The sequence below is a fragment of the Lygodium microphyllum genome, chromosome 28, assembly GCF_053477565.2.
Source record: "Lygodium microphyllum isolate KBCC chromosome 28, Lygodium_microphyllum_v1.1.10, whole genome shotgun sequence".
Classification (NCBI taxonomy): Eukaryota; Viridiplantae; Streptophyta; class Polypodiopsida; order Schizaeales; family Lygodiaceae; genus Lygodium; species Lygodium microphyllum.
Genome location: NC_141162.1, coordinates 51,408,059 through 51,414,221, shown reverse-complemented (window position 1 = coordinate 51,414,221; position 6,163 = coordinate 51,408,059).

Here is a 6,163-nt window from a genome sequence, read left to right as displayed (position 1 = left end):
ATATATGATAACTTGAGGTAACCAGACTTGTCCCAACACCCCTATTTAGTCAACACAAACTTGAGCAAGCTATGTTAGATATCACCAACAAGAACAAAAGTGTACTTACTTGAGAACTCCCCAAATCCCAAAAATCATGCATTGTCCACATGATAATGGCTCGTAAATTGGTGAACCATCAACCATTGCACTTGCTCATATCTTCTACAATGACCCTCTTCTCCCACAAAATCTTAAGCTCATCAACTAATGGATGGAGATAGATGTCCATATTCTTGACTTTATAACACCTACAAATGAGCAAGCTAGGGATCAGGTGTTCTTTCTTCATAGAAAGCCATGGCCGGATGTTGTAGTTAACAAGGACTACAAGCTACACATTGTAAGAAGTTGAGCAAAGACCAAATGGGTTCACACCATCCATCGCACGACCAAGCCAAAGATGCATTGGCTCTCGTACAAATCTTGGAAAGGTAGAGTCAATGTGGCTCCATGTGTGTGAATCCGTTGATATTGGTTGGACTCCATCTGTGGATCTATTCTGCACATGCCACGTTATTAAGCTCACCATTCCCGATGTATGAAACATGCGATGTATATGTGGGATAAGTGGAAATTCTAAGAACTTTCTAAGGGATGGTTTGCCCTTGCAAGTCCTATCGATACCTGTGAGCACCACACTTTGGACATGTCTCCATAGTCCCATACTCTCCTCGAAACAGCATGCAATTGTTAACATATGCATGGATGTTGTTGTAGTCCATGCCAAGCTTTCATAAAATATATCACGCATCATCATGAGACTCATGCATGGTATTTTCAAGAGGTAATATATGATACTTTAGCAACTTGAAAAAATGTCATAAAATACTTTTAAAAAGCATAAGTATTTTTTATAATGGTGCCGAAAAATATCAATGGAATGTACAGAGAATATACCTGAACAACTTGGTCACACTCACATTGCTTCACCCATATTTTGCATGCATACTTAGGAGTGCAAGTAGCATCTTCAGGCGAGATACTCGACATCCATCATATAATGGTATGGATGCTTTCTCTCTTAGCGGATCATATGCCTCGGCATCAATGGGTAGCATCAATGCATCGATCATTGCCTCCATCTCAAGCTCTTAGATTAGAGGAAGATCCGAAAGGTTGCATGTTTCCTCTAGTATTGATGGTATAGGACGGTATAGACTAGGTTGTGCCTTCCAAGTAGTGGATTAGCTCAGGCACTCCATCCATCGCACGCCCACGAACTCTTCTAATTGGCCGCAATAGATGCATTCCTCCTTGGGATGAAACGTCACCTCCTTGTATAAATTTTACGACCACGTCTAATGTTTTTGTATATGATATTTAATTAGTTTGCGAATGTAAGGCATGATTGATACAGACTTTTCTTACCTTTTTCTCAAAGTTTGAGAATTTTTTATCAATGATCTCCAGTTGGAACTCACCAAAGCATTGTACGTGTTCTATAGACAAGCGACACTTTTGTCTTATTGCCAGCTTGCATTGAGAGCAAGGACACGGGACATGCTAATTAAGATATGCCTCGCAATCTTGGACATCATGATCATCATTGTTTTCCATTTTGTCTACATTATGACAAACAACATGTTTATGTTCTCTTTTTTTTTTCCAAGTGGTTTTCATTCTCTTACAATACATTAAAAAACTATTTTAATATACATTATTAAGATTCCATCCACTATATCTACTTAAGTTTGGTTCTAACATAGGGAAGATGATCGGCATTGATAAAGCAATACATGCCATTCCATATCCAACTTCTTTCATGATGGAGAAAGATCATAAAGTTAATCTAAGGTGTGCACAAATTGATCCATTTTCATCCAAATTCTAGAGAGTGCATGGCCTTGCAAATCTAGAGGCTATCGTCATATCTAGATGCATATCTATATTTGTAACATGTCTATCCTCAAATCCTAGTGGCACAAATTTATCAAGAGGTAATCAATGTAACTTCCGCTCAAAACTCCCTTGTAATAATCAAACTCCATTACCTCAAACTACTTAAGTCTACCTCGTAGGGAAAGTTCCACCTCAACCCCACAAGGATCAACCTAAAGCAAGTCTAAATCATGACTATAGTCTCCTACCATGGTTATCTAACAATAGCTTAATATAACTATTTTGCTATCATCTCTCAGACTTAAGTAGAACATTGCATTGGTTTAAAGAGAGTGAGAAATGAGGAGTGATATGCATCAACCGCTTTATTAATAAGGTATAGTCTCAACTCAAGTCTCCCTAAAATAATATTGATTTGGATCAACGAGTCAGTTTTCTACCTCTAATAGCCTTTTAGTTGACAGCTCATCTTTCTGTGCCCTAGTCTCTTGCAATTCCTTTAGCAGTTGTTCCTTTTTCCCTCTCTTCTTATGGAACTCTACATGGGCTTGTGTCTTCACCCTTTTCAACTCCTTGGCAAGCTCGTCTCCGAGTTCATTTAGTTGTTCAAGGTGCTCTTCCATGTCCTTTTGCCTCTATATGAGGCTTGAAAAGTCCATTTCCAAACCCATTTCACCCTCTACCTTCTTCATTTGGAGTTTCTTTGCACTCTCTTCTTCCTTCTCCACCTCCACTTCCTTCATTGCTTCTAGTTCCTTCTTTAGACCATTCATCTGCCTCTAATAGATGGTTATTTGCTTTGTCTTCTCTAGTTGGTAGGTAGTGAATGCATCCTTCTTAATCTCTGGCTCTGCCATAGTAGCCTTCATGTCTTCCTTCATCTTTTCGAGTTTTCCTAAGAGCTCCTGCACATATTCATCATAGTTGGTTACTACTAGTATGGCTAATAATATGGATATTGTTGTTGATTTGACCTTGGACTTCTTTGGTTCTTTTCTAGATTTTGTGTCCACAGTATCAGGTCTCTTTGTCCCTATCACTAGGGCTCCACCACTTCTTCATGGACCAACCTCCTTCACCGAGTTTAGCAGGTACTATACCCATGCCACCACATTGCTTTGGTCCACTTCCACTTCTAAGGTCTCCAAGGTGGTGGTAGGCATGGAAATTAGGGCTGGTGGTGGTAGGTACCTGGGAGCCTTTCCTTTGCCTGGCATACTGGACCCTTGAGCTCTTTCCTCTACTATAGCACTGGTGCCTAGTTCATCACTTGGGCTTATCCTTGTCAACTCTTTGGGGTGGGAGGCTTGCTCTATTAACAACCTCAAGGCTAGGGCCATTTTTTCATCATCTTCTCTTTTTAGCATTTCTTTGTCCTTTATTCTTCATTTTCTGTTCCTCTTCTGCCCTTCTAGACTACTCTTTTTCTTAGTTACTCCTCTTCTTCTTCCTTCTTTTTATGTTCATTTTTTAGATCTTTAAACTCATTTTGTGCAGCTTCTACTTCTTTGTCTCCTTTTTTTGTGGTTTTCTTCTTCTTCCCTAGGATGTTCAACTTGATTTTTCCTTTTTCTCCTTGGCTCGATGGGATTGAGCCCTCTTTTCCTTCCCCACTAATAGTTCTCTCACTTAAAGCCTCTTATTACTACTAGACTTGGAGTAGAGCTTCCTTCTTTTTTGTGGCTTACTCTGCTTCTTCCTTCTGCACTTGTTCGTCCCATAATCGGACCACCAGAATCGAACACTCGGACCAGCCCGTCCGATTTTAGAAATCGGACCACCCTGTTCGATCGGACCATTCGGACGAATCGGACCACCCAAAATTGGGCCAGCCCAGAATCAGACGACCCTTGTCCAATTCATTGAACACTTGCCCATTTGATTTTTGAGAATCGGACACTCGGACTCTGAGACTGCCACTCAACCCTGACACACCTGGTCCGATTCCCAAAATCGGACCACTGGTAAATCAAACCACTAGTAAATCGGACGTCCGATTCCCAGAGTCGAATTTTAAAAAAAAGGGAAAAACATCAGAACTTGACCCCCACGAGCGACTGGAAGCGCAACCCACTCTAGGACGACGTGGCGAACGCCTTGTAGGCAGTCTCCGACGTAGGAGTCAAGACCAAGGGACACACTAGAGCATTCCCCAATGACCTACCCCCTAGTGAACAACGAGAAGCAGCACAGACCCTAGAACCCATTAGAACGGCTAGGACTTGAGTAACAAAGCCTATCAGGCCCGAAACGAGCGAGAGTGAGTAAGACGCCGGGAAATTGCTTGCAGCACTCATGTTGAATTTCCGCACTTAAAGTACACTTAGGAAAGCTGAAAGCCTGATTGAGCACAAGTGCATGAGGAACAACACGCTCACGAGTGACCATAAGTTGAGAATTGTATTCAGTAATTAAAGGAACTCACTCAGATAAATCGCTCAAAAAAACCCACCAATAAGAGAGGACCCAAGACATAGACAAACGCGCGAAGCGCAGGGTAGAACCAAGCAAGGAGCGCCAACGACAAGGATCTGTCATGGCTAGTCAACCTAATCGAGAGCGCAGCGAGGCGTAAGAATTCGACCATGATGGAAGAAAGCTCAGACCATTGGTCCTACCGAGGAGTTCGATGTGAGTGTATTCCCAGACGCTATATAGTAGATGGTGAGCAGTTACGATACACACGCCCAGTACGAGCACCGTGGCAGGACGATAGATGCAATCATTGCAGACCTAGAGGAGAAGAGAAGGCTAGCCCATAAGGCATTGCAAGGCATAACTGAGTATAATAAGGATCAACAAGCTAGGAGCCAAAGGCAAAGCATGGAGCTGCATGAGGTGCAGCGAGTGTTGAACTTGGCTGGCCGAAATCGAACAGACCATGAGAGAGCACTAGAGGGAGACCTGATGCTGAGCGAGCTCCTCATGAAACGGTTGCTCGATAACACGGCAATAGAGTAGAGTGCCACTGCACTAGCGACATCTCTGCTTGCAAGATTAGGGGCAAACCAGGGCTCAAAGAGCCAAGCCAAAATACTGATTGTTGCCAAGCAACTCGACAAGTACCAATCGCATGACGATCCGTACAGCTTCGTTGAGCAGTTTGAGCAAGTCTGCAAAGCCAATGGCCTCAACGACCAAACTCAACGTTCGCAAGCATTTAGAATTTGCTTAAGCGATAAGGGTAGGACGTGGTATACAAGCCTGGATGCCGTGGAACGAGCCAACTTCAATAATCTCAAGGATCTCTTCGTCAAGAGGTTGGCCAAGCCCGGATACTCCGACAACCAGCTAGTACGCTTGATGAATGTCAAACAGAAGGAGAAGGAGGACATCCGCGACTATGTGACCCACATGAGAAGTCTCTTTAAGAGAATCCCCTTAGGCGAGTGACCGATTAACAGAGCAGTTTCAACTGTATTCATCAGCGTAATTAGAGATGAGGAGTTATATAAGGCATTGGTAGGCAATTCAAGCTTGCAGCGGGACGTGGTGGCGAGAGTTTTTGAGGAAGCCATCAGAGTCAATGACCAGCTGAAAGAGCGAAGCTCTAGGAGCTCAACTCTGGAAGAGACTAACCCACGAAGCTTAGAACGAATATCAACCTCTAGTGAGCGGTCAAACCCATCATCCTAAGATAAGGGGAAGACCACTGAGACGGACCAAGGCTTGGCTGAGGTCAAGATGGAATTAGCCAAAATACAAGACATGTTGAGGCGACCAACGCGCCCGCACATCCAGTGCGTGTACTGTGGCGGAAACCACTTGCCAGTAGAGTGTCAAGACCCTAGGTCAAGACCTTGCGCTAACTGCGGTAGGTTCGGCCACGATGCTGCACACTGTAGATTACCATGAAGACTTCCATACTCGCAACCCTACGGCCAGCCTTATCCAGCTAACAAGCCACAGCCATTCTTCGGAAGGGGAGCCTCGTTAGCCCTACCTATGCCTAACTATCTAAAACCAACTGTCCCTAGAATGGACATAAATCCTACCGGCATTCCTAAACCACCTGGTCCTTATGTGACCCACCCACCGAGCGACGCTCCCGTACACTACGTGGAGGAGCCCAGTGACGAAGAGACCTACATATACCCTTACGTCTCACATGACGACGAGGGCAACACGGTCCTCATGGATTATTGACCCTTGCCAGTGATGGCGTTAGGACGAGGACAAAGTAGAGGCCTAGGAGGGCAGCCACAGGATCCGGTTGGACTTGCGGACATCTCGGTCATGTCTCATCACGCTGCCCCGAAAGAGAGCAGCATAACACAGACAA